Source organism: Dipteris shenzhenensis, chromosome 32 (assembly GCF_047967505.1).
Source record: "Dipteris shenzhenensis isolate YYH24624 ecotype China chromosome 32, Dip_SZ_1.0, whole genome shotgun sequence".
Taxonomy (NCBI): Eukaryota; Viridiplantae; Streptophyta; class Polypodiopsida; order Gleicheniales; family Dipteridaceae; genus Dipteris; species Dipteris shenzhenensis.
Genome location: NC_141627.1, coordinates 23379633 through 23396257, shown reverse-complemented (window position 1 = coordinate 23396257; position 16625 = coordinate 23379633).

Genomic DNA, 16625 nt, shown 5'->3' with positions numbered 1-16625 from the left:
CAATGGGAGAATGGCACTAGTGCCAGTCTCCATTTTCCTATTACAAAGCCAGAAAATTAGGACATTCCATTGGGACATTCCATTGGGAGAATGGCACTAGTGCCATTCTCCATTTTCCAATGGGAGAATGGCACTAGTGCCATTCTCCATTTTCCTATTCCTAGTGCCATTCTCCATTTTCCTATTACAAAGCCAAAATGTTAGGACATTCCATTGGGACATTCCATTGGGAGAATGGCACTAAACCTATGGATTGACATTCCAATAATTCCAATGGTGGAATGGCATTGGTGCCCTTCTACCTTCTGTGAAGCCAAAATTTTGAATTAGGACATTCCATTAGGAGAATGGCACTAGTGCCATTCTCCATTTTCCAATGGGAGAATGGCACTAGTGCCAATCTCCATTTTCCTATTACAAAGCCAAAAAATTAGGACATTCCATTGGGACATTCCATTGGGAGAATGGCACTAGTGCCATTCTCTATTTTCCAATGGGAGAATGGCACTAGTGCCATTCTCCATTTTCCTATTCCTAGTGCCATTCTCCATTTTCCTATTACAAAGCCAAAACGTTAGGACATTCCATTGGGAGAATGGCACTAGTGCCATTCTCCATTTTCCTATTCTCCAGTGCCATTCTCCCATTGCCAAATTCACATGGAGAATGGCACTGGTGCCATTCTCTCCCGGCTACAAGGACAACTTTGTTGGTCTTATGAAATCCTTTGGTTGTAGTTTGTTCATAATCAATTTCCTGTCATCGTAATGAGAGGGGATGGCTACTATCAAATGCATGAATCAGGTCATGACGATGGTGAAAATAATTCATGCTTTAGAAAAAGTTTTATCAAATTGCTAAAATTTTTAGGGAAATAATTTATGCTTTCATGAAAATTTTGTATAGACTCATTCATGCTTTATAAAGATTTGCACCAATGCCATTCTTCCCATCTAGAAGGACATGTTTGATGGTCTTATGAAATTCTTTGGTTGTAATTCGTTCATAATTAATTCACCGTAATCGTAATGACAGAGGATGGCTATCAGAAGCGGGGACAAGGTCATGATGATGGTGGGGAATGAAGTGGTTGGAATTGGTGGAGTGTGTGCAATAGATCCGGAGGCCTACTGTAGTGGTATGAAGATTGGGACAGAAAATGTATCGATGATAGTGGAGAAGTCTATCAATAGTGAAATGCTCTTGCCATTTCCCACTATGGATGCAGTGCTTGTTGGTGAGGCAATTTGGAGCGTTGTCAAGTGGCCTAAGGGCTCTCTAAAACATGTTGGTGATTCTTTAGATGATGCGATAACTGAAGAAGCTGCACCAAGTGAGCCTGAGCGACCTTATGTTGAGGCAATGCCAGTTTCTTCATTGGAAACTGACAATTTCATTCGTGAATCTTGGAAAGAGAAAAAGGTTGTCTTATGGGATGAGAGCAAAACAAAGACCGTGGGGGAAGGTGTGATCTTATATGTTTTCCCGGGAGACTCTATAAACTTTGACCTATTGGGTAACGATTGCATTGGTGTGGGTATTGAAAAGAAAGAACAAATTAGAGGAAGTGACTCAGGGTCTTCTATGCAAGATGTCGGCTCTCTCAGCCTAGTAAAGTGGCCCATCAAGCAGATTACCTTACTTGATGGAAGCCCATTGCAACAATATATGCCCATGGACCACGTTGCTGGTATAAATGAGTTGGTCAATGATCAAATGTTGAAAAGCGACGATCCAACATCAAAGAAAAGAAGGTACGCTTTCATTAACAGGGTGCCTAAACAAAGAGAGCCTCCAACAGTAATGTACAAAATGTCACTAGATTCGGTGCAGCAGGTTTCTTCCATCGATTGTTGTGGGAGTAGGTGTTGCCAACATGCAGAGCGAGATCTCTTAATGAATCTAAGGAAGAGCTTTTGGGGCAGCTCCTTGGAGTCTCGTACAAAATTTATATACGATGTGTTGTCAACGGCTTGGCAATGGGCATCATGACTACACAGGGAGGATATGCTACAACTTCAGGATAAACGGTCGGGATGTCTGTTGTAGAGCATGGTATGAGATGCATGGAATTCCAAGGACATCATTTTATCAATACAGGGAGCAATTTGAGAGTGGTGTGCAGTGATATGTGCATGGCAATTCAGGGATTGTGAGGAGGAGCAGGGAGAACATAGGTATGGGAAGGGCTCTCATTCAACACTTTGTGGATAATAGCACAGAGCATATGCCTCACAAGAGTAGAACCATGCAGGATGGTTCTAGAGAGACACAGCAAGTGATACCTGAAGTGTATAAGAAGATAGACGTCCTACATGAGGTCAACACTTCACTTAATCAACGTGGTTATCAGAGCCTATCCACATCCACATTTGGCAGGATTTGGAAATCAGACTTAAAAAATGTAGCCCTTGCTAAGACGAGTGAATTCTCTAAATGTAGCTTATTCAGTCGGATCAAGGCTCAATTGGCAGCCACAAAAAGTCAAGATGAGTGCAATTCGCTGATGGAAGAGAGAAAGATGCATATGATACAGCAACAAAGTTGTAGGAACTTATACTATGCATGGCGTAGGTACTCCGAGATGGTCCAAAAAAGCATGTATGCATAATCCATGATAAGATGGACCAAAAAAAGACGGCAATTCCAAGACTTCGGGTGAGGTCCAAGGACACCGATTCTGCATGACAATTATAGGTTTCACTCATTGGAATGATTACCCATGGGCATGGAAACGGTCATTATGGACACTTCACCCTCAATGGTTTGTGGCCATCTGATCCCAACCTGACGATTGGATCGCTCTCAATTTGTTTGTGCAACCTCGAGAGGATGGATATGCATGACCTTGGAGACCTTGCTACCAATGGGATTCCTAGAAGCAATGCTCGCCTTTTGAATGCTCTATGTTCAAGAAACGCTTTGGACTCCCATTACAGTTCTAAAGGTGCACATGTTTCCACAAGTGGAGCTAGCTTGTCTGAAAATGTAGATGTCACGATCACAAATGCAAATCTAGAAACTGTATCGGAAAGTGGCGCGAAGTCTGTCACGGAGGCCATGCCAACTTCCATTGCAAGGGCTACAGACACATGTGTGAATATTTTTCCGTCAAATACAAGAGAAAACCCACCCTCTTTAGAGGGGAGTGTTGCTATTGAGCCACCATTCCAAAAGTTGCCAGAGAACTTGCTACTCCAACTAGATAATTGTGGGTCTGAGAACAAAAATAGATACTTGTTTGCATGCCTTTCTCTTCTTGTAGCAAGGGGCATTTTCAAGACAGCTCAATTGGGCTTCTTGATGGTAGGGCACACAAATGAGGACATTGATGCAATGTTCAGCAGGTTTTCTGAGAGCTTGCGGGTGGGACAAAGATTCACTTTCCCGCATCTGATGGATACATTCAAAAAATGTATATCACCTTCACCGGCACCATTTGTTCTTACACGGGTTCCTAACTTCAAGGATTATGTAGATGGCTACCTATGTGATGGGCAAGAAATGCTAGTTGGACATGCAAAGCCATTACAATTTCGATTTTACATGCAAGGTGACATACCAATGATGCAGTACAAGGTGCATCCAAAATCACCAAATTGGATGCCCATTGAAGGGGGAATCGAGCTATGGAAGAAAGATAGTGAGGGTCGATCATTGCTGCCAACAGGTTGTCCGGATATACTGCCAATGGCTGCATTTGCGAGAGATCACTTGCAAGTAATATCAGGGATAAAGGATTACATTAAGTTTTGGGAGAAATGTGCAAGTGGAAAGAAGGCATCCTATGAGTCCTACATTAGGCCAGTGATAGACTATTGGAAAACCATGATCGGTGAGCTCGAACTGTTGGAATACTGAAAGGAAAGAGTAGAGTTGACACAAAATCAGAATACTTGCTTATAGAATAAAGAAGAAAGAGGTCCTTAAGTAGGCACCTCATACAAGGCCACTGACATCACTGATGACCTCAAAGCTCCACAATCATCTCCTCAATCTGCTCCTAGATTCACTCAATCATCCTATGTGGCTTTTCCACCACCTAACTGTGCTTGTGGGCACCTAACTGTGCCTCTAGCACTCACACATAGAAACATAAGGTGTGCCTTAGGCATACACCTTGAGATATCCCAACAAACCCCCCCTCAAGGAAATGCCTCAGGCTATGTCAAGGATACATCTAGTCTCATAGTTTCTCATGCCATCTCATGGTGGTCAAGGATTAATCTATGGCTAGGTTCTCATGCTAGCAAGGGTTCCCTTGGGTGTAAGGTAAACAGAAAGGGATACAAACAGACCTTCCAATGGTTATCTCCCCTGCATGTACATGCACACAATGTCTGCAGGAGGTACCATGGAACAAAACATACACATGGCCTACATCATAAGGTGACCAGAGGTGTTTACAAAACACACAAAACACAATAGTTTATTTTCATTCATTTTGGAGGACTATCCAGGCTGAGTACCTTGACATAAAAAGAGAGATCTGGAGCATACATAGAGATGATTTAAAATGCATAATCTTCAAAGGATGCCTCATCTTGTGGAGGCTCATTCACTGTAAGTAGATTTGCATTCTCTGTCTTTGCTTTGGCTTTGCAAAACTTCTCACTATGGTTGTTTTTGCCACAGTGCTTGCATGGATTAACTTTGAAGCAGTCCTTTGAAAGGTGATTTGTCTTTCCACAGTGATTGCAAGGAGTATACTTGCCCTTCTGGAATTTCATAACATAAGCAGTGTCATTGCCTTTCCTTAGCTCCATATGTCTTTCTTCTTCTTGGAGAGCTGAGATAATGCCTTCAAGGTTAGGATTGGGAAGATTCTTCAAAGTGCTAACAATGTGATCAAAACTTTCAGGCATACTCTTAAGTAACACTGCCATAGCATCATCAGGGGTGATAGGAGAGTTGATAGAAGCCAATTGAGTCATAAGACTCCGCATATAGTTGACATGAGCAGCTAAAGTAGTATCACTTGCCATCTTTAATTCAAAGAAAGAGATTTTAAGTGATAGTTTAGATATGTGAGAGCTTGCACCAAAAATCAAGTCTAGCTTCTGCCAAGCTTCCGATGGAGACTCCAAGTCAGAGATATGATGTATGTAATCATCACCCAAAGCTAAAGCAATTATACCATATGCTTTTTCTTCTCTTGCTGGATCCCTTGCCGGTCGTGTCGGTGTTGAGGATTCTCCAGCATTGGAGGTTGTAGAAGAAGCAGTAGGAGTAGGTTTGACAAGTCCCCATAAGTTCTCCCGCATCAATGCAAATTTTACCTTCATTTGCCATGTATGGAAGCCCTTTCCATTGAACTTCTCAAGATTATATAAGGTAGCCATGAGAGGGTCTAACCCAGATATTGGGCAGTGTCTATCTCTCTTACAAGGCAAAAATAACTGAAATGCTTCCAAAGTATGAGCACTTGATGTAGCAAATAGTAGTGACTAGATTTCAAACAATGATGCTTCCTTTTACATGCTTCATAGAAGTGGATGAAATAAACACTTTCCAATCACAACCAGGTCTAGCAAGTCAAAACAAAACTGAAGCAACACTTGTAGTGAAGTTATTGAAAACTTCAAAAGACCAGAAATGCTAGAGTAGCATTTTATGTAGCATCATTTTCAAAAGTATGTCAAAACTGTCAAAACTAGAGAGCTGAACTTGGAGGGCTCATATCACACTCTTCAAAGCAAAAGAAAGGGGGCTTTCAGAGGCAAAAGAAAGCTGGTATACCACAGTAGATCCTCTGGGAAGAAGAGGCAAAAATATGCATCAGGTCGCCTTCACCTTCTTGAACAAAGTCAACTGGTTTTTCTCTGTTTTCTCCTTCAATATGTAGCCATTGCTGCTCAAATTTCAGCACAAGATAGCTCTAGGTATGGAGAAGCTTTCCCTAAAAGGAATTAGACAAAGACGAAGCAGGCGCAGAGAAATCTCAGGAAGAAGAATCGACGATTTGCAGCGCATGTCATTCTTCAATTTCTTGCAGCCCAAAATTTGCCCCAACAAGAGGGATCTCCAGCAGAAAGGGCGTGGGAAATGGGTGAGAATCGGAGGAGAACAAGCTCAAGCAAATTTTTGGAAGAAGAGGGAGAGATGGTGAAGAAGAAGAAGAGGAAGAAGATGATGATGTGGCAAAAATGGGCTCAAGGGGGATCAAATGGCTCTGATACCATGTTGGAATACTGAAAGGAAAGAGTAGAGTTGACACAAAATCAGAATACTTGCTTATAGAATGAAGAAGAAAGAGGTCCTTAAGTAGGCACCTCATACAAGGTCACTGACATCACTGATGACCTCAAAGCTCCACAATCATCTCCTCAATCTGCTCCTAGATTCACTCAATCATCCTATGTGGCTTTTCCACCACCTAACTGTGCTTGTGGGCACCTAACTGTGCCTCTAGCACTCACACATAGAAACATAAGGTGTGCCTGAGGCATACACCTTGAGATATCCCAACACGAATAGGAAAACATCTCAGAGATAGGAGTGTACAGAGAGTTTTGGCCAAGAACACAATCTCCTGATGAGGAGGATGATATAGATGCTTGCATTAATGATTTCCAAGGCTATGAGGAATGGAATGATCACTATTGTGGGCCTCTAAAAGGTAAGCCAAGGGAAGAGTTTAGACCAATGGTGGATGTTAAGCAAGGTGACTTCGTCTTGGTGAGGCCATCAGATCCTATATACCCCATATGGCTTGGGGTTGCCATATCAAGTGCCGAGATGGATGCTGCTTCTCCTAATTTCAAGAAATTATTAATTCAGTATTGGGCACCATCAGTTAAGAGAAAGGGGCTCAGTGATGCAGATGCCTATGTTGATTGCTGGAACAAGTATTGGGCAGAAAATAGGTTGGATCCACAGGTATGGGAGTGTATTGATGCAATTGTCTGGTCATGGACATCAAAATCCATAAATAGACCCAAGAAGATCAAGATTCCACAGAGCGTATGTATCAAAGCACAGGAGAGCTTGCTTGGTATCAGAGCATAGAAAATGGTGTCGATTTTCTCCCTCTTAATCTCCCAAACTTCCATTGTAAGGTGTGTTCTCATGTGATGTTTCTCAATTGTTGTTATCTTGTCAATGGGTATTTGCATATTATTAATATGACAATTTTCAGAAGCTGACCTTCACCAACAACTGCTTTGTTTCTAGTGGAACTCACTATGCATGGTGTTTGTTAACACCACCAACTGGTGTTTATTAACACCTCAAGTAAAATATACATGTTGTCCCTAGACGGTGTTTATTAACACCACCAAATACATGATTTTCAAACTCTGCCACAAATGCTTTGTTCCGATTTTTATACGCAATGAACTGTTTCACAACCAATGAAGTTTTTCATAATCATTGGAATTCCAAATATTAGCTTATTCAATATTGGTAAAATTCCCACAATCAATGGAAATTTTCCCAAATTTAATGAAGCCTTTCCCAATTTTAATGAAATCCACACAATTTCGAAATTCCCAAAATGCAACTTTCATCCCACTTTATCTAATACTGTGTTAACCTAGTTGTAACGGACTTGCGTGCAAATTGGAGCCCCAATCCAATAAGTACTTGTTTGATTAACACACTTAGGACCGTGTTTTTTCATGGTTGTGCATGACACTAAGGCAAAAACGGTGTTTTATGCTTGATCGACAATGTAAAGCATATCAGATAGACACAATACTTTGCACACACCTTCAAATAGGTGTAATTAACTTACATGCAAAGTGGCACTCCCATCCCATAAGTGCTTGATCGGATAACATACCTAGCAGCGTGTTTTTTTACAGATGTGCATGACACTAGACCAAAAATAGTATTTAATGCTCGATCGACCATGCAAAGGATATCCGATGGGCACAACACTTTTTGTACGCCTCAACCTAGGTGGTATTGAAATGTTCTCAAAGAGGCACACCCATCCGATAAGTACTTGGTCAGATAACACACCTAAGGGCGTGTTTTTTTGCGGATGTGCATATCACTAGAGAAAAAATGGTATATAAGGTGTGATCGACCATGTAAAGCATATCTGATGGTGACAATACTTTTCATGCACCTCAATGTAGTTGAAACAGACTTGCGTGCAAAGTGGATCCCCCATCCAATAAGTACTTGTTTGAATAACACACCTAGGACCGTGTTTTTTCATGGTTGTGCATGACACAGGCAAAAACGGTGTTTTATGCTTGATCGACAATGCAAAGCATATCCAATGGGCACAATACTTTGTACACACCTTCAAATAGGTGTAATTGACTTACATGCAAAGTGGCACGCCCATCCCATAAGTGTTTGATCGGATAACATACCTAGCAGCGTGTTTTTTTACAGATGTGCATGACACTAGAGCAAAAATAGTATTTAATGCTCGATCGACCATGCAAAGGATATCCGATGGGCACAACAATTTTTGTAGTTGAAACGGACTTACATGTAGAGTGGAGCCTCCATTCGATAAGTACTTGTTTGATTAACACACTTAGGACCGTGTTTTTTCATGGTTGTGCATGACACTAAGGAAAAAATGTTGTTTTATGCTTGATCGAAATGCAAAGCATATCCGATGGGCACAATACTTTTCACACACCTTCAACTAGGTGGAATTGACTTACATGCAAAGTGGCACTCCCATCCCATAAGTGCTTGATCAGATAACATACCTAGCAGTGTGTTTTTTTACGAATGTGCATGACACTAAAGCAAAAATAGTCTTTATTGCTTGATCGATCATGCAAAGGATATCCGATGGGCACAACACTCTTTGTATGCCTCAACCTAGGTGGTATTGGAATGTTCTCAAAGAGGCACACCCATCTGATAAGTACTTGGTTAGATAACACACCTAAGGGTGTGTTTTTTTGCAGATGTGCATCTCTCTCGGGAAAAAATGGTGTATAATGCGTGATCAACCATGCAAAGCATATCCGATGGTGACAATACTTTGCACGCACCTCAACGTAGTTGAAATGGGCTTGCATGCAAAGTGGAGCCCCCATCTGATAAGTACTTGTTTGAATAACACACCTAGGGCTGTGTTTTTATATGATTGTGCATGACACTAAGGCAAAAACGGTGTTTTATGCTTGATCCACAATGCAAAGCATATCCGATGGGCACAATACTTTGCACACACCTTCAACTAGGTGGAATTGACTTACATGCAAAGTGGCATTCCCATCGCATAAGTACTTGATCGGATAACACACCTAGCAGCGTGTTTTTTTTACGGATGTGCATGACACGAGCAAAAATAGTATTTAATGCTCGATCGACCATGCAAAGCATATCCCATGGGAACAATACTTTTCTATGCCTTAACCTAGGTGGTATTGAAATTTTGTCAAAGAGGCACACCCATCCGATAAGTACTTGGTCAGATAACATACCTAAGGGCATGTTTTTTTGTGGATGTGCATATCACTACGGGAAAAACGTTGTATAATGCGTAATCGACCATGTAGAGCATATCCGATGGTGACAATACTTTGCACGCATCTCAACCTAGTTGTAACGGACTCGCGTGCAAATTGGAGTCCCCCATCTGATAAGTACTTGTTTGATTAAGACACTTAGGACCGTGTTTTTTCATGGTTGTGCATGACACTAAGGCAAAAATGGTGTTTTATGCTTGATCGACAATGCAAAGCATATCCGATGGGCACAATACTTTGCACACCTTCAACTAGGTGGAATTGACAATCAAATCCAATGATTGAGCTAGCCTGTAGATAAACTCATGAGCCTATTCAAAATATCTCTAGCATATCAATGTTCCCATGACCTTGAAAAGGCTCCTGGATTCATTAACAAAGTTCCTAATGTTCTTCTCCTTCCTTTAGATGAACTCTTAGTAACAAAGCTCCCAACAAAGCATCATGTACAATTGCAACCACTTTTGAAGCCTCTTTTGCCAAATTTCAATGGCACAAGCTTGTATCAACAAATGGTACATAACTACAACAATCCATTGATGAAACATTCTTGTATCTTTGATTTTAATGTGTTCTTGTTACATGTTGTCTTACCAAAACACTTTCTAAGTGGCCAAGCTCCAAATTAAGTTTGATCATGCCTTGGTTGTGGCAACGCGCATTGCTCAGCCTCAAGTAGATGACAAAAATAACATGTTGGAAATGAAATTGAATAGTGCCTAATGGTCTCTATGGGTAGAGAGATATCGATCTTAAGTTCAATCATGTGAGTAATGTAACTCTTCTATGTATTAGTTTCTGCATGTATCTACCTCGGATTTATTTATATTTAACTAACAACCTTTCTCCCTTTGTCTCTCTCTATCTCTAGTTTTTATCCCTTTCTCTATCTCTATTATTATCTCTCTCTCTATCTCTATTGAGATCATGATGTATGACAGTTCTTGGTGGTCACATACAATTTTTTGACCTTTAGCGAAGATTAATAGACCTCTCTCTCTCTCTCTCCCCCCCCCCCATCCATTATGGCTCTTTAAGAAAAATATAGTTTGGAATCTTGGATTTATTTGTCTTGCAAATACTTGTATTCAATACTTCTTAAATCAGCCACAAAAAATTTCTTCAAGGAGCAAAGTGTAGTTCACGAGATTTTCATACCGTGATTCTATTTTGTTTTCGTAAATGCTTGAAACTACACCATGATTAACTTTGTTTTGTGGTTCTGAATTTCTATGCAAATTTGTCTTCTTTGGTAGAACGAATAGAAAAATGTGGATTTGTGGATGAGCTTTTGCTTCTCCATAATAGTATCATTGCTAGATGAGGAATGATCTGCTCAACTGATCCTCTATCACTTTGTAGTGGAGTCCTAATAGGATAAGGATGCATGTCAATTGTTGTGCTAAAGAGCTTCACAGATTGCACTCATCTCCCATTTTCTTCAATGAGTACATCAACAATGCTCGAGGCAGTAGGCACCACATTGCAAGATACAATCGTGAAGAGGCTTGACATGGAACAATCAGAAGAATACAAGGTAGAGGTGGACCACATCATTAAGAGGGAAGATCTCATAGGCAAGATGGTAATAATGTTGTCATCAGGGGGTGAGAAAGTGTGTATTTTTTTGGTTTACCCTTATGAGCCAATCAAAGTTCCAAGAATTTGGGGGCGAGAACTTACTATGTGGTTGCACATTGTGACTCTGGGAAAGGAATTAGTTCAACCTCAAGTACTATCAACTCAAACTTGGGAAATGTGAACTTAGTAAGCTGGCCTATAAAACATTTGCTTTTGAAGATGGCACTGAATTGGAAATAGCGGGAGATACAGAATAGGGCATCTGCAATGGCTATGAAGAAGAGGACAATGACTGTAGTGCCAATCCAAACCAAGTGCAATCTACTCTAGCTCCTAATGTATCACATAAAAGAGAGTACATAATGATAAGTAGAGAGCCTCAAGCTTATACTAAAATGCATGATGTTGGAAAATGTTATGAAGACTTTGTGAGAAGCCTAAACTCACATGTACATTCTTCTATGTAGTGATCACTATCTCCGCTCACATGTGGATCGGAATCAGACACCACTCTCCTATGATCATTGGAATACCCCTCCTAGAATAGTAGGGTAAACATCTGTACAAGTGGAGAATGGCAGTGGTGCCAATCTCTTATTAGGCCTTAAGAAATGGCATTGAGAAGCCTGTGTCAATCTCTGTGGAGAATGCCACTAGTGGAGAATGGCAGTGGTGCCAATCTCATACCATGACCTGAAAACATGCACAAGGAATGCTAAACCCACATGTGCATTCTTCTATGTAGTGATCACTGTCTCCGCTGTGTAGAGATCATATGGAATTGTGTCAATCTATGTGGAGATTGATATTGTGTATATTTGCTTGCTGTGTTGGTATAGTTTTTCATAATGCATATATAAGTTGCTTCGCCTTGGTTATTTTGTTAATAGAAGTTGCATTGTGGTTGTAATATTTCCTACTACAGTTATGATTTTCTATTATACATTTCATTGTGTCCTTGGTTCTTTTGTTAACAGAACATTGCAAGAATGGCTAGCAAGGGAAAGCGAAAGGTTCAAGAGGTGTCAGTTTATGATGGAGTTAGTTCTGGAAGAGGATGGTTTTTGGATATATACAATAACGAACTCCAAAAACTTCATAAAGTGCATTGTTTTGTGAACATCCAAGGAAAAACTTTTGAAGATGTTGGACAAGTTCAAGAGATGGAGGATACCGAGAAAGACAACGTAATTCATACATTGGGAGGCAATGTGTATCAATTGGATCCTGCTTGTTTTGATCATGCGAGGATGAATGCTACTGGGGAGGACACAATGATATCTAGGGGTTGGATTAATGAGCTAGAAAATTATACCAACCAATAGATATTAGAAAGCTTTGATTTGGTAACAAAAGTTATAAAGCAAGATTTAAAAAAGAGTAGAAAAGTTTCGAAAAGAACCAAGAAAAGTGATGTTGTTGGATCAAGCTCTCAAGTGTCTCAGAACACATTGAAAGAGAAGGCTAAAGAGACCGGTGAGGAGGAAACAACAGGTGAGAAGGAAATAAGGTCAGATGGAAAAACAAGCATTGGGGGGATAAACTGGATGCTCACAAGTGTTCAGCTACCTTGACGCAGACAAGCACTCACTGTGTGTCTCCCTTATCCCCTCCACATTTTTAACTTGTTAGTGATTTGCCCTTTTTCCTTTAGACACAAACACAAACACAAACATAACGAGAGAGAGGATTTTTCCTTAAAACACAAAGAGAGAGAGAGAGGGTATTTAGTTCCTAGCAACAATGCCAAGGAGCCAAGAGTGACTCTTTCAGAATTCAAACTCACACTAGAGAGATAGAGAGAATTCCTAGTACTTCCACATACACTTGCACATGCATGAGTGGATACGTCTTGGGAAATTCTGGTGAGCATATCACCTTGGGACAATTGGAGGTCTAGATGTACAGACACCTTGCACGGCTCCCAAGTTCATCCCACTCAAAGACAAAGAGACAACTTTAGGAGGAACGCAGGGAGGTACGGGAACAGTCACTGATGGAATTGGAAGTGGAGGTGATGCAACGGGGAGTGGTGAGACACATATAACAGGACATGGTGAGAAATCATCTGAAGCAACTATCATTCTGTATAAGAAAATCCAGCCAGATGTTGACTTTAAGGCACTACAAAAGAAATTGGAAAGGAAGGACACAAGTATGACAGGCTTGATGGAGTATGTAGAGTACTTCCCATTTGGTTTGGAGTTTGAGGTGTTGATCCCAGTGATGAATTGCTTTAGAGCACCAAGCCAATATGTGTACAGGACGTTGACCCTCAGCTATGTCAGTGACTTGGTCAAGAGTTTTGCAATGAATGCATGACCTCCTGCAACATGTGCATATCTTATGCCTTACCACATTGGCACAAATACTCCGATGTGCAAGGAAGAGATAAAGGTGGAAAAGTTAAAGGAGTATAATTATTGGATTCTCGCAGGGCAACATTCAATTTATGCTGCAAGGATATTTCTAACTAAAGCACATGGAGAAGCCTTCAATCAACGAAAAGGTTTCTATACACGGAGGAAGGCGAGAATTGTTGTCAATGCACCAGTTGAAGCAAGTTGTAAGATATCATCAATGGCCAACATGGAGGCACAGACCGTTTTGAAAAATCAACCATATATCAATATCTTACAACACCTAAGGGCAAAGTGGATTGCATTTGGACGACCAAAGAAACCAACCCAAGGCCTTGTCAAAGGGCATAAAGATCGATAAAGTTGGGATGTGAGTAATAAACTTTGTTTTGTATGCATTTTTTATTTCAAGAATGTTTACGGCTTTGTAAAAGAAATGATAGTAGTGTCAATTCCCTGATGTGAGAATGGCACTAGTGCCATTCTTCTAGTTACCAAGTCATGCTTTTGACATGGTAATGGGAGAATCGCACTAGTGTCATTATTATCTCTATTACATGATTTGGATTAGAAGAATGTCTAAGATGATTTTGATTTTTTTATACAGAATTTTGTAGGAGTTGCAAGCGTATCGATGGGCGCAAACTTTGCTACCAAGGACACACACATGGTCACATACGATGATGACATCTACGAACAATGGATTAGGATTTTGACATTGGTGAAGGAGGGTGATCTTGAGGGTCGAAATCCCACAATAACATATATGAGGTGTCTGCTAGGATTGGAAGACGAAGATGTACGTGCACTTCAAGCAGAGATTGTGTCTAAAGAAATAGTCTTGGTCAAGTCAAGCAAAGAGAAGGACTCCATTGAAATGTCTCAACGGGCAATGGAGATTAAGCATGATAGAGCCCTGAAAGAAGCGCTCATCAAGGAGTTCAACTCACGTCACCCTTCGCCCCAACATCAAACATGGGATGCCCTTGCAACTTACTTCAAAATTGATTCAATTGTTTATCAGAGCTTCAAGGGTTCATGTGAGTCATGGGTCAAAGAGAAAATGCAAGTTGGCAAGTCCACACCTAATTTCCCAAAAGCCGCGTCAATCTATGTTGATTGGGTGATTAGTTCAATAGAGGGTAACAAGTCTACATCGCAATCTTGTTTTACTTGGACAATTATTCAAGTGAACATGGAGATGGAGGGGGAGAGCTTTCTAACACGTCACTCCAAGGGACAACTTCCAATCAGCTTGTGTGTGCTTGACACCTCAGAGGGATCTGCCAAAGGCATGTGTTGGGATAAGGCTGCCTTCAAGAAGTTGCTCTGTGGCTTGATGGAGACCGTTGCCACTCCGTCACAGTATGTATTGCAACCCTGTGTGCCTGAGGCATACACCTTGAGATATCCCAACAGCTACAACAACCTTGATTCCTTAGCATCTAGCCTCCGTCCTTTACTGTTTCGAGCATGCCATCGAAGCTTCTCACACATGAGCACACGGCTGGGAGGCAGCGCCATCTATTGTATCAGTTCTATAGTAATCAAATTTTTTATTCTCCATACTATCTGCTTTTCTCTCTTGCATATGAGATCCTATTATCTGTTGAGCACAGACTTCGTATTGTTTTCTTACATGGTATCAGAGCTTGGGCTCTAGCAATAAGATTTGGTAGTGTGTTTCTGTTTGCGAGCAGATTGTGAGAGATGGCCCAGCCCGTAAGACTGCAAATCCCACCGTTTGACGAAAGCAGAAAGTTGGATGGCACTAACTATCCACTCTAGAAGTTCTAGATGAAGACCATCCTAAGCGCATATGAGCTTTGGGATACTGCTACTGGGGTGGACCTGAAGCCGCCGAATCCAGCCAATGCAGCACAATAGATAGTACCAACTGCGGATGAGATTCTTGCATGGACAAGAAGAAATGCAGATGTGCTGTGTTCTATTGTCTATAGTGTAAGTGATTCTATCATGGCGTTAATTTAACATGTCACCACACAGCGGAGGAGGCATGGATGGTCTTGAAAAATTAGTATGAGACTATGAATTAGACACGCATTCAGAATCGAGAGACTCAACTCGTGAATGAGACTCAACTCGTGAATGAACTTCTCTGAAATAGCAGAGAAGTTCATTACCAGGGTGAAGAATCTACACAATCAGATGACTACAATTAACATCACCATCACCAGCAAGAATCTAGCACGAAGGTGCATATGGATTCTCCCACCAAAGTACGACGGTTTTGTTACGGCATTGAATAAGCAGAATAGAAATCCGCCCCTCAACTTTGAGGATTTCAGCACAATGCTTCTGGAGGAGGAGATGAATGGATTAAAGAAAGAGTCCAGCAACAGCACGCAGGTAGTACCAGTAGATCTATTCATAGCAATTGAGGAGATTTGCACGGAGGCAGTTCATGTACCTGTGGATGAACCTTGGATTATTGACAGTGGTGCATCGTGCCACATGACCAGTTGGAAGGATTGGTATATCTCTCTAGAGCTGGTAGGGAATGACATCCTGGTAGCAGTCGGTAATGATGCAAAATGTCCAGCAAAAGGAAAAGGTACGATTGCTCTCAAGCCAGATGGAGTTGTAAAACAGTTGTCCGATGTTCTCTATGTGCCAAATATCAAGAGGAACTTGTTGTCCATTTCTGTGATCATGGATCGGGACCTCAAAGTTCAATTCGATAAGAATGGTGCACAGATTTTGGATCTTCAAGGGAAGGTCATTGGTAAAGGTACACGGCACAACAACATTTATGAACTCTCAACTTTCAGTGCTCGAGCCGATGTGAAGAACACTAAGCTATGGCATGAGAGGTTTGGTCATCTAAACCTTAGTTCTTTAAAGGAGATGCATAAAAGTGGAATGATTGCAGACCTACTAGAATTATAGATCTGCCCGATATATGTGAAGGTTTCATGATGGGCAAGTAGCATCGGCATCCCTTTCCTAAAGAGGCCAGCAGGGCAAAGGCTCCTCTAGAGCTCGTTCACATGCACCTCTGCGAAAAGATGGAGACACAATCTTTGGGTGGTTCCTACTACTTCATGACGCTGATCGATGACTACAATAGAAGGATATGGATATACTTCCTGAAGACTAAAGATGAGGCTTTTAGTAAGTTCAAAGAATGGCATGTAATGGTTGAGAAAGAAACGGGGAGGAAGGTGAAGAAGTTGAGATCAGACAGAGGTGGAGAGTTCACATCAAATGAATT